General features: G+C 42.6%; 1 protein-coding gene across 4 annotated transcripts in view; it reads left to right on the top strand.

Annotated features, from left to right (window-relative positions):
* Window positions 1-18,481, top strand: part of hivep2a (HIVEP zinc finger 2a) — a 101,656-nt gene that overhangs the window by 60,561 nt on the left and 22,614 nt on the right. The window lies entirely within an intron of this gene.

Here is an 18,481-nt window from a genome sequence, read left to right as displayed (position 1 = left end):
ACTGAGGACGTATGACAGTGATGATGGCTTTCATACTATGTCGGCAGCAGGCAGATGTATTCGCCTGAGTCGTCGTCACTCGTGGACGTATGAAACTCACATGGACTCTTGTGACTCTTGTGGCTTTAGCATCTCGTTTCCACAGTTTTATAACCCTGATGATGAAGATGATGAAGATGAAGAGCTTCAGATTCATCCAAAAATGTGAGATCTTGGCAATGACATGCCATTTTCATATTTACGTCCTTGGGGGCAAACGAAATGCTAACGTTATGAAAATGTCCGTCCGTGAGCTGCGGGTAAAGTGACTTTGGCCTTAATGGTCGGTGTTAATTTAGAAACATTCGTCTGAATTCATTTAGCTCCAGCCGGTGGGCCACATCCACATTTTTACAGTAGGAGGAGCAGAGAGGCGTGTTGTGACCCTTTGGGCTTTCCATAGCTTTACAACTTCCGAGGTCGGAAGTTGGAGCTTACGAGGAGCACTTGAAGGCAGCATCAGTCTTCTCATGTACTCCCTCAGTGTCTGCTGTCTCCCTGAGCGCTATCATTCTTCCCATTCAGCTTCCTGCCCTATAAATATTTGAGCAGCCCCATTAGGGAGTGAGGTAATCTTAACACACACGCTCACACACACACTCACGGACGCTGCCATTAAGGCGTAGTAGTGCCTAATAGTCTTGTCGGAGCGTTAGGCCCCGGAGCTAACGGGCTAATTAAGAGCGAAACAGGTTTAACAAGTTTAGACTGTTCATTAAGGCAGAAACCTGATTAATTAACAGTCGAGGGGAAGAGTTCGTTAACGAGTCGCGTGATTAATTAAAACTACAGACGACAGAAAGTGTAACTTTAAATGGGGAAAAAAGGTGAGGAATGATTACTAGCACCGGAAGGAGGGGAGGAAAGAGGTGAAAGAGAGGGGGGGGAGAAAAGGATGAAGCAGAAACAGGAGAGAGGAGAGGGAAGGATGGATGACAGAAGGAAGACAGAAAAGAGTAGACAAAAGAGAAAGAGATGGACAATAAAGGAGGAAAAGAAAGTGAGAGTAAACAGGAGAAGGTGAAGAAGAAAAAAGAGAATGAAAGAGAAAGAAACTGTGGACAACCAGAGATGGGTGAGAGAAAGAGAGAGAGGTGGCAGAGGTCAAAAAGACATCAAGACGTTAAAACAAAGGGAGATTGTGGAGAGAAAAACAAAGGCTTAATACAACAACCTCTCTCTCTCTCTCTCTCTCTCTCTCTCACACTCACACACACACACTTTGTTGAATGTCGGCTCTTTGTGTTCGCTGGTGCAGAGGCCGAGTCATGTGATTGCTCCCCTCGCTGGACATCTGAGGTTGGGGGAATTCGACCTTGAGAGGAAACGGTCCAAAGCGTTCGACTGCAAACTGAGAGAAAAAAGCATAAATATCTCAAATCAACAACCTCCTGTCCCACTCTCCTACTTTCATTTGTTTGGAAAGCGCTGTCAGGCTGCTTTATACTTTGGAAGTTTACTTCGTTTTTCCATTTTGTAACACTTTGCTGAAAAACTCCTCTTATTTTTTCAGCCTTTAGTTCATTTTCTGTCTGTAAATATCTGAAACACTGATTCATTATGGGAAGAAAAGAACAAATGTTAAGTTTTTCCCTGAATGATTTTGTGCGTTTCATGTTTTATGAAGTAAAGGAAGTTGTAGACGTGACGATTGTTTATATTATCAAGAAAAAACCAGATGGAGGGAGGAGACAAGAGAGAGGAGATGAGGTGAAACAGAGGAGCGAGGAAGAGAGGGGAGGAGATGAGGGGAATAAAAGGAAAGGAGGGAAGGCGAGGTGAGGTATGGGAGGAGGGAGACACAAAGGGAGAGAGGGTGAGGGGAGGAGTGCAGGCTGTGAAGGAGGAGCAGGTGCTGCTGACAGCGCCTTCATCTGTTCCTATGGCGTCCTCACCCTGTGTGTGTGTGTGTGTGTGTGTGTGTGTGTGTGTGTCCTCACAGATAGGGAGAAAACAGTAGTGAAGCCTGCAGGAGTAAATCCAGTGTGTGTGTGTTTCTGTCATTGGCTACTTTTGGGGACAAAATCTGTGGGAAAAAGCAGATTTCTTTTTCATGGGATTATTTAAAAAAAAAAAAAGCATTTTCTGATCTTTTTTTTTTTACTTTTAATTTTTTGTAAAAATCAGACACTGGTGTCTGTAACTGTCTGCAGCAGCAGGAAGACTGAATCTTTAATCAACAGACATGTAACGATGCTCTGAATGAACTGTTTTGTTTTCAGTTTCCTGACACTGAAATGCACCTGACCTCTGCACATGACCCCCTCCCTCTTTGTTTCATCCACTGTACGGCTTTTTGTTCCTCCCAGCTTCTCTCTCTCCTCTCCTCATCTCTTTTATTTAAAAAAAAGAAACTCTCTGCTGCAGCATTAAAACCAGTCCTCTGGTGCCTGGTGCACGTCAGCGTATTGACAGTAAACATCCATGTGGTTGCCACGGATGTGTCAGGACCCCCCGTGTGGGATATTTTGCAGCACTCGGGTGTCATGTACAAGTGGCGTGTCGGCTCCTGTCAGTAACACTCACATACACTATATGCTGTATGTATTTATATACTGGCTGGCATGCATCACACACACACTCACACTCGAGCAGATGTCCTGATTGGAGACTTTGAGAAATTAAAGTCAGACTGATGGCTTTGTTGTTGAGTTACTCAGTGTGTACTTTTATGTACTTTGAGCCTCTTCCAGTTCCAGTGAAGCTGAATATTAATGCTACAGCAAACGATCGACGGAGCAGCTCTGCTCCTGTGCACAAAACCAGCTCCATAAAGAAGTGATTTTCCCAGTTTAGTAACTGCCCTGAACAGATCCCTGACCTCAGCCCCATCCAACAACGTGAACATGAGCCAGGCCTTATCAGCGAACATCAGTGCTGGACCTCAGTGTCTGAATCCCTGCAGCCAGGTTCGACATCTGGTGGAAAGGAGAGTGGAGGCTGATAAAGCAGCAGATTAAAGGCTGTAGTTTGTTCAGTGTATGTGGGTGTAATGTTCAAATGTCCTCGCACTTTTGGCCATGCTGTCAGCTGTTTTTAGAAAGATAGATCAGCATCGTTTCCTTTCCATCAGGTGAAGCAAGACAGAGCGGAGAGTTTGCATATCACATGTGAGTGGCTGTGAGCATTTCTTGAATGGAAAGTATGCACGTACAATGACACTGGAGGAGCTGGAGGAAAAGGTAGATGGTTTTCCTTCTCTAAATGCTCTGGTAACGTCAGTGTATTTTGCATGTCACGCCAATGAAGAAACTGAAGCTGAAAAAAAAGGAAATTGCAAGAGAGAGAAAGGAAGAGAGATGCAAATCAGCAGCAGAAACTGCAGCAGGAAATGGAACAGGAACATTTTTTATGCAGGTGCACAGTACAAGTTACAGTTCTTATAGTTTTGGGATGAAACCGTGGAAACGTTTAGGGAGAATTTCAGGCAGAAACCGAGTGAAATGAGATGTTTTTTTTGTTCGTCTAGTTTGCTCACCGAGCCATCTGTGCTACTGAGAGTTCAGGCTTTTTAATTCTATAAGATGTTAGTCATCCTGCTGAACACACACACACACACACACACACACACACACACACACACACACACACTCAGACCACACACCTCCTACCTACCTGCTGCTCTGCGGATGTGAGGGGACAGAGATTAGCTCTGTGCGTGGGTGGACAGTCAGCACTGGTGTGTGTGTGTGTGTGTGTGTGTGTGAGTGAGTAACGGGTGTTGGGGACAGTAGTCATTGAACCACCCGCCCCCATTGTGTCAAGAATAAACTGCAGTGCACTCACACACACTGCACATACATTTCCCTGCTTATAAATAAAAAGCCAGAACAGGAGAAGACGCTAAAAAAAAAGAGGCAGTGAAATTGCCGGCAGCCATCATCCAAATGCTGGTATACATCCTGGCAGAGTCTGAGGAGGTTTTTCTACTCCGCCGGCCAATTCTGCAGCTAACCAACCGTCATTTTGTCCTTCTGGAGTTGTACTCTCCTGCAAACATCAAGTTGACTGGCAAAATAAGGAAACTGGCTGACGGATTCTGAGCTGTATGAACGACAGTGACGGCTGCGGCTTTCTTGGAGAAACAGTTTAGAAATCAGTTTCCACTTCCGTCTCTTTTCTCTTTCGTCTTTTCTTTTTCTCAGAACTGAACTGAGCACGGCCTTCGAGTTTTTCATCAACATTCAGCCCTGAAGAAGTGCTGATTCTCCCTCACCTCTCAGGTGAAAAGAAAGTGTCAGCAAGAGCAGTGAGGGTTGATATCAGCGCTGCGTAACTGCTTCAAGGTTTATTTTATGTCATGGTGTCAAGACGTGACACATCACTAAAAATGCTGGAAGCTCAAATCAAGAAGACCAGTTATGATTCAGCTGATCCTGGACGGAACAGCCAGATTCATTCACACTTCTTTTTAGTATTTTGTTGGATGAGAAGGAACGACTGAGCTAACATGAGGTCGTATTTATTTATTTTATAACAAAGTATTTCAGACATTTTTCAGGCTTTTCTGACTTTATTTGAAAAGGACGACAGAGGTGCCATGCAACAAAGATCCTGACCCAGACTCACACTGGTCACATGTCACAGGCCGCATGGTTAGAAATCAGTATCCAGTGTACAGCATCTGCAGATACTAAATCAGAGACACCTTTTCACAGTATATAACCTAAGCCTTTTTATGACACTAATGTCTTTTTATTTCACATCACGAGCGCTCTCGTCTTTGTACAGAGTAGTCGTTTACTGTGACTCTCTACATGGGATAAAATGAGTAGTTGTTCACTTGTCCCTCCCGTCACATCTGTCGGGATGGGACCATTATCATTAATATCAAGTGGTCTGATCTCTGTATTAGAAAATGAGGGAATAAATGTTGAAGGTTTCATTACACACAAGGTAAAAAGGCTTCTGCTTCTGCAGGATATCACGTTGAGTTCTGCTAAAACCTCATGCGGTTTAAAAATATAATTTCCCTTATTTTTGAGGTGTTGGTTCCACAGTTTATACATGTTTTATTACCTTCCATAATGGGCAACCCCCAGTGCCCGGCAGCAAAACACTGGTTATACTGGGTTATTCTCTGTCAGCCTTCCTGACATAAATACAGCTAACAAAAGCTCTAATTGTATCCTGTTTGGTTTGTGAAGTCTGTAAGTGAAAGTTTTGGTAATTATCCGCCCTACATAGTGTGAGCTCTCTTATTGGTGTTGTTGCGAGGCTCAGATTGCAGATTTCTGATGCAACACTGTGAAAAATGGCCTCCAGGATGATTTGGGTCCTGAGAGGAAAACTAACTCAGCATTATGGAGAAGCTAAAACCTGCCTGCAGGCTTTTTTAACGAGAGGAGAGGAGAGGAAAGAAGGTTTGAGTAGGAGAAAGCATGAATGAAAAGGAGATAAGGAAGGAGGAGGCACAAAGAGAAGTAAACAAGGCAGGAGAGGAGGAAAGACTGGAAGAGGGAAGGTAACAAGGAGAGGAGGAGAAATTGAAGGAAAGCAAGAGGGATCCACATGAAAGAAAACAGCTTACATAAGTCTGAGTATCATGTACACACACACAAACACACACACACTTATATACCAGGAATAGTGTTGTGCCCTGAATTTGACTCAAACTTTTTAAAAAGCTGCTGTGGGCTGGAAGCTCCCACTCTGAACGCAGCAGAGTGTCGGTGCATCATTCATTCAAAGACTCCCAGAATCTCTAAAGGCTCGTTGCATAAAACACACCGACTCGTACAACGGATGCCACTGTGCACACGATGCTAATTCAAGATGAATGCATGAAGGAGAGCTCCTATAAATGGCCGCCAGTGTGCAGAGGTTTTTGCAGTTTGCGTCACAAACGTCTCTGTGGCCACAGCTGGAGGCATCGTGGCTAAATATATATCAGCCAGGAAAGAGAGAGGAGATTGTTGTGGTGTGGCTTTAGGTCAGTAAAGGGAAGTTTGGAGTAAAAATGAAGTGTCTGATAAAGTAGAGTTCTGTGTCTTAATGGTTGTTACTTCCTCAGTCTCTGCTAGAGGTCTACATGGACATGAAACTGAAACTGAGACCAGAACCCAACTGAGAACTAAACATTAAAAAAATTTGAACTGAACCCAAAACTGAGAACCAGGCCTAAAACTCAGATCTGAACCCAAAATTAAATCTGTACCCATAACCTTCCTCCTAACAAGGGACCTGAAACTCCCAAGACCTAAACACAAAACTGAGACCTGAGGCCAGATTTTAGACTCCGACTCAAACATGAGACACAAACTGGAATCTGAGAGTCAAACCTAAAACTCAGATCTGAAGTCCAAACACTCAGACCTGAACCAACAACTGCAACCTGAAACTGAGATCTAAACTAATAAACTTATCAGCACCTGTTACCAAAAAATTAGACCAAGACCAAAACTCGAACCTGAAGTCAAAACCCAAAAAATGAGATCTGAACCCACGCTGGAGAACCAAATCCAAAACTCAGGATTGAACTGAAAACTGAGATCTGAACCCAAGATGAAATCTGTCCTAAGAACCTGTCCTGAAACTGAGACCTGGACATCACTGTCTCCTGAAAGTTTCTGTCTAATCCATCTTAGGTCTTGATTCTTTCAGGGCGTTAACATAAAGATCGTGAGCCTCACAAGTGGAGCAGCCACAGGTTAAGTGTTCTGTTGACGGGAACTTTGACTTCAGATGGGAAAGGGAAGGTTTACAGGGAAAAAAAACTACAGGGATCTTTGCCAACCAGCAAAATATCTCTGAGGAGAGAGGACAACCCTGGATAGTAGTGTATATAAAAACCCCCACTTTAGCTCTGCCAAAAACCTCAAGCATTATAAGTTCTCTGAGGAACTTTAAGGTGCTTATTGGAAGTTGCTGGATCACAGGAGAACCCTTTAAAAAACTCTAAACTCCTCCAACATCATAAAAACCAGAGCGTCCATCCACTAAACAAAAGCCGTCTACTCCTTCCTCTGTCCATCTTGCTTCCTGGTGTATTTTGCAAACTGTTGTGGAAAATGTAATGAAGCTACACACACATACACACACACACACACACACACACACACACACACAGGGCTAACTCAGTAATAGTTTCAAGGCTGGCGCAACAGCCCTGTGGAAAATATGACTGCCTTCTCTTTTCCACTGGCAATTTACACCAACAGGACGCCTGTTTTTCCCTTCCTCACCTCTTCACCCCCCCTCCTCCTTTTCCTCTCTGTTTCTTCTGCTCTCTCTCTCTCTCTCTCTCTCCATCTTTTTCTCTGTCTCCTTTTGCTTTCTCTGTTAAATGGAAACATGTTGGTCAAACAGCCACAGCTGTGGAAGAACCCGCTGTTTGGGAAAAAGAGAGCTCTGTAGGTACAGTGTATATGCTGTATGTGTGAGCGAGTGCCAGGAGACCGAACATGGAATTCTTCAACATCATGTTTCCCATGTTAACCACAGTGTGTGTGTGTGTGTGTGTGTGTGTGTGCGACTGCGACTCAGTAAATGTACGTATTAATGCTGAATACTGAGCCACGCTGGAACAGATGAGTGAAAAGATAAAGAAATATAAAGAAACACTGATGAAAAAATCAACCAAACAATACCACCTCAGTAGTTTTTCTGGAGCTTTTGATCGTATCACATGATCTTCCTCAACACAGAGTTTGCCAAGTTGCTCAGTTTACCTTTTTTTTTTTTTAGCACTGACACAGTGAGAGGTGGATCTGCTGAGGAATAGAGCTGCAACGATTAATCAATCAGACAATCAATGAGGTATTAGTCAGCAATTGATTTGATCATGGATTTTAAGCACAAATGTCCAATCACTTCATGTTGCAGGTTCTCAAATGTGAGAATTAGCTGCTTTTCTTTGTTATATACGACAGCAGATTGAATGGAGCTGTTAGTTGGACCAAACAAGAACACTGAAGGCATCGCTGTGGGTTTGCTGAATCTTATTAATCTTTTAAATGAGAAAATAATCAGTAGATTTATCAGTAATCGTTGGTTTGAGCAGCACTGAGGACGGTCCTGTTACACAGGAGCTACTAAATGGACCTGGTGGTTTTGACAGCTGCTGTTTCCAAGGTCAATAATCAACTTTAAGTCTCAAAATAAATTGAAGAATTTCTGTTGCTGACTTTAAGCTGACAGTTATGATTTTAACAGCTGGAAAACAAAAACCGACGCAGGTTGTTTGACATAATTAGGCCAAAATAAAAGTCTGGAAAAGGAGGTAAAAGACCACAATTAGTGGTTCTTGTATCCTAATGGCTGCTATGGTAAATTCATTATTGATTAATTTCCAAAGAGTCAAATCACACTCACCATACTGTTTCACTTTCTGAACAGAAACACTCTTCCTGCGCTCTGACATTATTTCACAGTCGATAATGAAGCTGACCGCTTCCTTCAGACGGCTCAGAGTTAACGTTTTCCAGGGAAGAGTATCCCCGATGAGCTGATGGGAACAGATGGAGGAAGTGTTGACGCTGCATGAACAGCACACAGCAGTGACAGCAAATTAACAAATGGGAGTAAATGAGAGAACACGGCCGCTGTTTGAGATGTCAGGGAGGTCATTCTATTCGCCGCCAAACATCACAGATTCTGTTTTTTGTGTGTTGTAGCAGCAGAAGCTCATTTTTTATCAGCTGATTTAACATTTTTCAAGAATCAAAGAAACCAGAATCTAACGGTCGTTCAGTGTGACGCTGAAGGTACTTTTCCAGGACTAATATGGAAGCAACCGTCCTGTGTATGTCATACAAAGCTGTAACCACATATACACACATACCAACGCACACATACTGCACATACACGTCACTTGTGTACATTGGACAGCGCTGAAACAGAGCAGAGGATGACCTCACCTCTCAAGACTTAAAGACTGAACACACACCCTTATAATTACACGTGCACGTATAGAATCGTACAGCAATCACTGACTAACATATCTCACATTCAGGACTGAAGCCAGTCTTCCTTCAGTGGTTTTGGTCTGTTGTGTTTGGTGCTGCTGTATTTACTCCACAATCCCGTCTGGAAAGTAAAAAACCAACAAAGACAGAAACAAACAGAGACCCTCATCCTGTGTTTACTCTGCATCTTTAAACCCTGCAGGTTCTTCTCTGAGTGCATCCAAGGGTTAGAACGAGTCTTTAAGCAGCCATATTTCCTCCTTTACCAGATTTTCTGGTGTTTTTCTGGACAGATTTTATTGACCAATTAAGCTGCATCTCCACCCTCTATTGTAACCTTTTTTTCCTTACCATAGTTGTTGGTTTAGTTTAGATGTTGCAGTGGTTTTAGTCGGTCAGCATTTTCTTCTTCTCAGTTTCTCCTTTCATTGGAAACCACACAAATGTTCTCTGGTTAAAAACACATCATCACAGCATCTATATGGAAGCCTGCAGGGGACAGTATTTGCATTTGTGCGTGAAGGAAACCAACAAGTGAAACATGAAGCTGTGGGAATGTAAAACACGACTGTTGTTTGGCTGCCACAGTGTTCGACCCATCAGTCTTAATTTCCTCTTATCGACTTTGAAGGAGTTTTTGCCACAAGTACTTTGAGGGATTATACTCATTAATGCATCGTCTTTATAATCTGAGGAGTCTTAATTCTGGAGTTTTAACCACTGTGGTGTTTCTGTGCTGCACATCCCACAGATCATCAGGAATTTTAGGATTCAAACATCGTCTGGAGATTCATCTCTACTGTGAAAACGTCTTGGTCAAATTATTGAATTAATGTGAAGCGAGGGATCAGAAAGTCAGATCCCTTCTCCGTCACAGAGCGGCGTTAAGTTTGGAGTATTTCCGTTGTGTAACTGAGGCTTTTATAACAGCAATTCAGCAGCAGCAGCAGCAGCAGCAGCACTGTAACCTTGGCACACCAAGAACTTCCTCCTCCCACACACACACACACACACACTCACTCATCCTGTCTCAGCAAACCTGCCTGTGCTGCCACCTCCCACACACATACTCTATTCAGGGCACACACACACACACACATTTTTTTTTTCTGTCTGAAATATCCAGTAGCATAATTGACTTCCTACCTGCTGTAAATCACTGTCTACAAGCTGTCTGCTCAAGTGTGTGTGTGTGTGTGTGTGTGTACATCACAGTTCAGATGAAGTTCATTTGTTTCATCTCTCTCACACTCTTTAGATTTAATTTCAGTCATTTCTGGAGAGCCTCTTCTCTCCGGCTGCTTGTTCTTCTCGCTCGGGTCTCTTTCAAATCCAGATCTACAGCGATGCTGCAGCTCAGCCAGTGACTGACAGCACTAAATTAAAACAAAACATGGCCGCTCCAGCATGAACAGTAGGCAGTTTAAGTCCTTGGATTGCAAAGTGATGATGCTCTTACGCCGAGCACAGACTCCGGAGAGATGAAGTAATGAGCTTTAGGTGATGATATTTTTATTTCGCAAATTGATCTTATTTCTATTTCTGCTTCTGCGGCCGATCATACTTCCCTGCTTCGATGTTTCATGTGAAACTCAACTCTCAAACACTGTACTGTAACTCTAGAAGCAGCCACTGGACCTTAGTTCATTTCTTACTGCCTTGACACACCAGGAAGTGGCACAGAAAAGTGTCTTTTGTGCATCTTCACACAAGCACAAGTCAGTGCAGTTTATACTTTGGCAGAAACACAGCTAACATGATCGCTTCCTCTAGTTTGGATTCACTAGTTAAATCAGCAGGGAAGCTGCACAGTTCAATTTAAGATCTGCTGTAATAAACGCTGCTGCGATCGGGCCTGTAGTATAATCTTCAAAACTTTTCTCAAATAGTATCTGTCAGCTTTTTGTGGAATTAAAGAGCCCAACTGAAAAACCTTCTGGTCCAGGTGCTGAGCTCAAATTGTGATTTGTGCCTCCCAAGGACTCTCAACAATGTTGTAAAAAATTCTACTTTAAAAGTTCAACATTTCAAGCCCAAACTGGTTCTTTCTCAGGTACCGAGGTATTAAAACAGGGAGCGGAGCCTTCGACTGTGTTGGGAGTCCTTGGGGGGCAGAAATGAAAAATAACCAATCTTTTCTTTCAGGCTGATGATGCATTTTGAGGTTTGAAGTTTTTATGAGCCTTGAGGATTAAAAATCTTAAAAAGCCCTTTAATTTATCTGAAAGCATGAAAATCACAATAAACTGAAGTACAAAGTTGTCACAGCAGCAGTTCAGACTGTGATCACTTGATCGTGGATCGTTAATGTCTTCACTTTGGTTTTTTCCTGTTTTTCTCGCCTTGTAATGGGGATGTTTTGGGGTATGTTTTTTTCCCTAAATTTGAAAATGTCAAATCTCACAGGTAATTGTGCAAAAATGTTAATGTCAGAATGTAGCTCCCTGAAAGAGCGAGGTCTTTCTGGAGCTGCTGCTCTCACAGAGGAAAAAAAATCCATTGTAAAAGAGGCAGAGAGGCCGATTTTTGCACCCACAAGAGCAGAAAATAGACCAGAATTCAATGCAGCTCCAGTAAAAGACAGAATGGGTTACGAGAAAGTCTCACTGAATTTCGACTGGAAAAGCTCTCTGTCCACCTACACATGTAACCCAGAGGTGACAGCAGCCAGCTCAGACACTTTCTTTGGAGGCTGTCAAAAAGCTCTCTGGGAAATGTAGGAAGTGAGCAACAGAAATAGAAGTAGAAGAGACAGGTAGAAGGAAAATGGGAATAGAGACGATGGTATATAACGTCGGAGCTGTAGATTAACGCCTAAGATGTAAACAAACTCCTGAAGATGAATTAACACTCACAGCTGACATTAAAATAACCAGCTTCCTTTAAGAACCTTTATTTTCATAGGTCCACATGTTCCTCTTCTGCAAAATCCTTCTTCACGCTCATTAAGTTGCACTCACGTCGTGCTGCGAGTTTCCTGGTTAAACCATAGCCTCCTGCCGGTGGCCTTCACTTGAGCAGCTTGAGCTCAAGTGCCTTGCTCAAGGGCACAGTAGGTGTAGCACAGTAGAGGGAAGGCGATGTTCATACTTCACACATGACTTTTTAATTTTCAACACAAAGTTGCATAAAACTTTTACCTGGCCTGATGTAAGAAAGCAGGTATTGTAATATAACTGCTGAGCAAGTGTATTTTTATTTATAAAACTTCTGGCAGGGGGTGAAATTGGCCTTAAATTTTATTTGGCCTGGCACAGAGAAGCTCTTAAAATGTTTTAAATTTAACTTTGCAGGGACCTGCAGTCGGCCTGCTTGTGGTTCACACACATACTGTTTTTGTTTTCACCCAGGAATTAAAAGGGATGTTTTCTCTCAGACATAAGTGCTTTTCTTCACATTTCGCTCAGATTATGATAATCCCGTCAAACCACAGCGCTGTTTTCAGACTGAAGAGTTCATTATGAGTTTTTCACGCAGACGTGGATTTAAATTTTTAACCTTTCTTTGCTGTTTCTCTGTTTTTTAAGTTAACTCTGTGTGACAATCGCAAGAGGTAGTATTAAACACAAATTAAACCGATGGGTACGTACAAAAACTAAAAACCCTTCATTTTCACTTCACTACATAGAAGACACACAACCTCCTGCAGTACAGTACATTCATTTGACAGACGTTTTTATCCAAAGCAATTTACAATAAGTGCTTTCAAGCAGTGTAGGAGCAAGACCTGATATCATCTGAAACTGGGAGCATAGCCCTACAAAGATGGAACTAAAAGTGTGTCCAGTGCTACAGAACGAGCGCTTACAGATTTTATTAGACTTAGACTTAGACTTAGACGGACTTTATTGATCCCTTTGGGATGACTCCCTCGGGGAAATTACGTTTCTAGCAGCAAATACAGACAGAACACATCACACAGGGGTATTTGGGTTGTTCTAAGTTGACTTAACAGGAGTGACACGTCTCTTCAATCGACATTGCACGTGTTAACTGCTCAAGCCTCTGTGTTAATGGGATATATACTTTACATGCTATACGTAAGGATGTTTAGAGCAAAGTTAAGTTCTCGACAGAAAGTGGTGAATGAGCACAGTATCAGACTGAACAAAGAGAAAATGGAAACTGATCAGTTCAGTCTGATTACCAGGCTTATCCTGCACTGTAACGCATTAACAAACTTCTACATCAACCAGCGGATGGAGGACAGTTGAAGTACCTTGTGTTTGTGCCAGTGGATGGATCAATTCCCAGCGCACACTTAAACACACACACACACATAATCTTCACTCCGGCTTATTGTTCCAGTAACTTCTGTCTCCCTCCAGGTAAAACAAAGGTAGTGTTTTAATGGAGGTGTGTGTGGTTTCGGTCCAGTTGGGGCCAAACAGAGCAGAGCCAAAAAACAAACACACTGCCAGCTGCCCTCGATCGCCCCTTCTCTCTCCCTCTCTCTCTCCATGGCTGTATAAAGTGGTTAATCACTGAATGGAAACCATTAGTAACATGTTTAAATAATTTACACAGCGTCTGACCACCCAAAGTACCAGAACACTTCGCCTACCACTCAGAAATATGAACCCAGCCTTTGTGTGTGTGTGTCTGTGTGTGTCTAATCCATGCATACATGTATTTGGTGTACGTATACCTTTGTGAGAGTGTGTGTGTGTGACGAACTTGGTGGTATAACCTGATATCAGCTGGCACGACTCTCGTTCTCGAATGCTACGTCCCAATTCAAAACACACTGTCTGTCCCTATCTGTACTTTTAAGGTCTTTTTGTTCTGCCCTAGTTCCCAAATTTGTATCTTTGTTCCCTTTCTTTGGTCTTTGTCTCCCTGTCTCTGCATTGCTTTAGTCCCTTTCTTGTGTCCACGTTCCCTCATTTGTATACTTGTTACCTTTGGTCTTGTTTCCACACAGTGTAGGTCTCTTTGTTGTGTACTTGTTCCCTTATTTGCATGGTTCCCAATTTCTTATCTTTGTTCCCTTTGTCTTTGTGTCCTTGTCCTTTCTGTTATCCACATTCACTTGTTTGTTTTCTTTCCTAATAACCACACTGTTTAGGTCTCTTTGTTGTGTCCTTGTTCCCTCATTTCTATCCTTGTTCCCATTTTGTTGTCACTGTTTCCTTATCTCTGTACAGTTTTAGTCTCCTTGTTTACTCTCCTGCACCTTTATTTCCTCACCTGAGTCCTTAAACCCTCTCCTTCATCCTAATTCTGTTGTAGCCTTGTTTTCTTTCTTTGGTCTTTGCTTCCTCATCTATGTAGTATTTAGGCCTCCTTTTTGTGTCCTTGTTCCCTCATTTGTATCCTTCTCCCTATTTGTTTTTCATTTCATCTCCTAGTTTTTGTTCCCTCCTCCTTCCCTCTGAATTTTTAAACTGTTCCCCTCCCTCCTCCTTTCTTATGCTGTATCCTTACTCCCTCGTCTGTATCCTTGTCCCATTTCTTGCTCTTGTGGGTGATTTGTTTTCTCCTCTGTCCCTACATCCCAATTTCATCTTCCGTGTTCTTGTTCCCTCTTTTGTCCTTTTCCTGCATCCTTGTTCTGTCCTCTGTATCCTTGTCCTCTTGCACACTTCCCTGGCATCCACGTTTCCTAGTCTTTGTTGCCTTTAGCTCCTCATTTCTCTTCTCCTCGTCATTTTTCCTCATTTATTTTCACTCTCATTGATTGTTTAATTGTTCCCTCTCAGTTTCCTCTTGTATCTCCCTTTTTCCTGCATCCTCATTCCCTCAGTCCTCATTGTCCTTATTTCTTCTCCTGTATTGCTCTTTTCTTTCCGCCCTTGTTCCCTCTTGTCCTCTCTTGCTGTTATCCACTGACTCTTTGTGCTCTGCTCATGGTTTTATTGTTAGAAATATATTATGCTGCATATGCAAAAGACTGACACGACAAACACAGACACACAAAGATACTTTCTCTCTGTTTTTGTGTCACAGGAATTCCAACCATTCCCGTTGGAATGCGGCACCCTGGCGGGCCAATTTAAGAATAACTAGCCACCACACACACTCACACAGAGACACACAAACACACACTGTTACACCAGAAGCCAGCTCTGCCCTCGTCTGGGTCTTTCAATGAAAGTAAATGAGAGGCTTATCTACTGCATATCTGAACAAGACACTGTAGGAAAGAGGGATTATTGGTGAGAGAGAGTGAGAGATGAATGCATCGCAACACGAAAACACACACGCGCTAATAATGATACAAGGAGGGAGGAGGATTTGCACAAATATTGATCTATTATCTCGTCGTTTTGGCAACATTATTCCCAAATGTCAATCCAATGAAGCCGGATGAAATGAAGTGGAAGAGGGAGAGAGGGAGAGAGACTGACTGCCTTTGGCCCACAGGATTGAACAGCCTCCCACACACTTCATCGAGCACCACACACTCACACACTCGCTCACAGCTTTCTGTTCTTAGTGCCTGGCTAATGCCCACACAGTATCCGTACCTCCAGGGTTTGGGCAGTATGTTTGTATAAGTGTACTCATACATACCTGCGTGTATGTTACTTCAGCCTCTCGTAGATCACTGTGTATCAACTGGTGAGTTTCCAGCGAACATCTGTCTCCTCAAGTTCAGCGGGTATAAAGAAAATCTTGGGATACTGAGACACAGACAATCCGTCTGCGCAACTGTACGAAAGTCTGGAGGAGCAGGTGTTTTGAAAAGGTCACCACAGGGCAAACAACACAAAACCGATGCTGCTAATCCAGAAGTCTGTTACACTGAACTGTTGAATACTAGTGTTTATGAGTGTTTATTCAGACATAGCTGATTGTAGTTAAGACAAAATTTCATTTATGCAAAGAGTTAACACTGGTCCTTATGTCTATGGAGGAGACGCACATGTTTAATTCTGTTTTAGTTGGATTTAACCCATTTATAGTTCCACTGCAGCACTAAGCAGAAATGATATAGGGTGATGGTGCATGCATTTACTAACTGCCTTGTTTCATTATTTTATAGGAGACTACTGCTTTAAAATTGTGCTGTTAGAGAAAATGTTCATTGCAGTAGAAGTATTATAGCAGTAGAAGTACTATTAACAACTGCCAGCAGCATCAGAAACGAAACAGAAAACACAAGTAATGTAGTATGTAGTGAAGTTACTCTATGTTTTAAAGGAGGCATGAAAGCTTAATGCACAACTAAATTCAGGTCAATAAATAGCAGTAATATCTTATCTGGTTGTGAGCTGTGGATCTTCTCTTGGGTAATTTGAGGTTTGTCGTCCAACTTGCTGTGAGTATCAACTCGACCATAAACAAATCAGTGGTTGTTCATTGAACTCATGTAGGTGTTTGCGTTCATTTCGCCCGCCGGCATCCCAGATCACATCCAAATGTGGCTGGAGCGGTTGGATCCCGGTGCCTCGTCATGTGTTGAATGCAATCACACTTGTTTAAAGCTGCGATTACATAACTCGGGATACACGGTAGTCACACACACACACATACAACAGAGGAGAAACTCAGATCAGTTTTGATAGTCTACTAAAGTATTCAGTGTGTTCAAAACACCTAGATCTATTTCCATGTCTATGAAAGCTGAGCTGATCTCTGCTCCTTTATGTTAAGTAACTGGTTATTTAAAGCTTTTTGATAAATCACTTTGTGTTCGAGTGTGTGTTCCTTACTATTTTTACCTCTGAGTATAGCCTCCAAATGCGCCTTGTTTTGACCTACCTACAACTTGGGTGTCTCGTCATGCCCTTTGCCAGCCCACCCCATACACACTCACTTCCCACGCTCACACACGCTCACACACGCTCACACACATAAACAACGCCAGTAGCTATGTCTCTCCTACGCACAGGAACTGGGGCAGGTTGTGTCGGTGCATGTATGAATAAAGCTTTATGTAAGCCATTCACTACATGCTCCCACTCACTCTGCAGCCTGCAACCATTCAGCACTTTCATTACAAAACCAGTCACTTTACATAATGTTAAACCGGAGTTTAACCAATAATTATCTGCACGCTTAAAGGTCAAACTCATTATTGGGTTATCATGGGTGTGTGTGATTCAGGAGGTCAGATAGACACCGGGCGAGGTGTGTGTGTGTGTGATTGCAGCCGCACAACAAGCTCGTTCATCCACTGGCAACCCCCAAAATTGCAGCAAGAGTTAAAGTAAGTGAATGTTGAGGACGTCAGTCGCCAGAGATCAGTAATCAGGAGATAAAATGTGGATGTTTGGACTGAGAGGACAAGAGGTTGAACTTCCATTGGTGAGTTCAACTTTCAGTGTATATGTATTTTTGCTCTCAAGTCACTGAAGTTGTCTTGTGTGTAGGGCTGGGTACTGAACCTCGGTTCTTTTATGGCACCGACTGAAATGCTTCGATACTACCCGGTATCAAAAGATGCCTTGTTTTGGTGATTGGCTGTAACTTTGCACGCGGTAGAGGCATGCAGGAAAAATACGCCCACAGACAGGGTTCACGAGTATCTGTGACGTGAACTACAGTGTGTGTGTTTCAAAGCAGTTTAAAAAATGTGACCAAGGTCGAAAGTGTGGCTCCATTTTCGCAAGATTGATGCCAATAGTGCATGATGAAATATTTGCAAAAAGGACACCGTTGCTAAGGCCAGCATCACGACCAACTTGATGAAGCATTTGAACGTACACAGAATCAATTTACGAGCAGAAAGTTTCTCCGTGTTCAACTGCACGAAGATTTAAAGGTCTGTCTTATGCAGCAACGAGCATCAGACACTGACTTGTCACTTGTTCTTTTGCACTGAAAATTATGTGTTGTATATTTTTTTATGTTAGAAAACTGCTTTGAGTGGTAAGATGCCAAAGCTGAAAAATAAAACTCAAGATTTGTACCATATATGTATCGATATGTAATCATTCAGGAACCGGTATCGAAGTCAAGGTATCGGTATCGAACATTTCTGAACGATACTCAGCCCTACCTGTGTATGTGAAAAAGATCTCAGCAGCAGAAATTAATTTGGTCAAACTGGGTGAATTTGTGGCATCAGAAATAGAAAAGACGGTCTGTTCACAGCTGTTCAGAAAAGCCTTGTTAAATCAGGAGACGATGCCTGAGTGACGCAAGTGTTCACCTCTTACACCGATGTGTGATCATTATCCTGGGTCACAGCTACAAATAAAGGTGATGTGTAAGTTTATATCTCAGATGTGACTTCAGTTTCTTCCTGTGGAATGATGGGAATCATAACTTTATTTAAATCTTTACTCACCCTGGCCTCGTTTTTAACCCAACACTGACATTAATCTGCGTCTGGCTTTGGCACATCCCAGCTACTTTGTCTTTATTTCTCCCTCTGTGTGTGCAGCACATCCAATGTGTGCTAAAGCCATTTAAGGACACTTCAGCCACAACGCTTCGATACTGGTGTGTTTCACCCTCCAGGGAATTGTACCATGCACGCTATTGTGTTGCCACAAAGATGCTTTACAAATAAATCTGTCTGGAATAGCCTTGCCTATTATTAGCACCAACTTTACCTCTAAGTCATCACCACAGATTGTCTACGT

This window comes from Lates calcarifer, linkage group LG7_1, assembly GCF_001640805.2.
Source record: "Lates calcarifer isolate ASB-BC8 linkage group LG7_1, TLL_Latcal_v3, whole genome shotgun sequence".
NCBI lineage: Eukaryota > Metazoa > Chordata > Actinopteri > Centropomidae > Lates > Lates calcarifer.
This window is presented reverse-complemented; position numbering and strand designations above follow the sequence as displayed.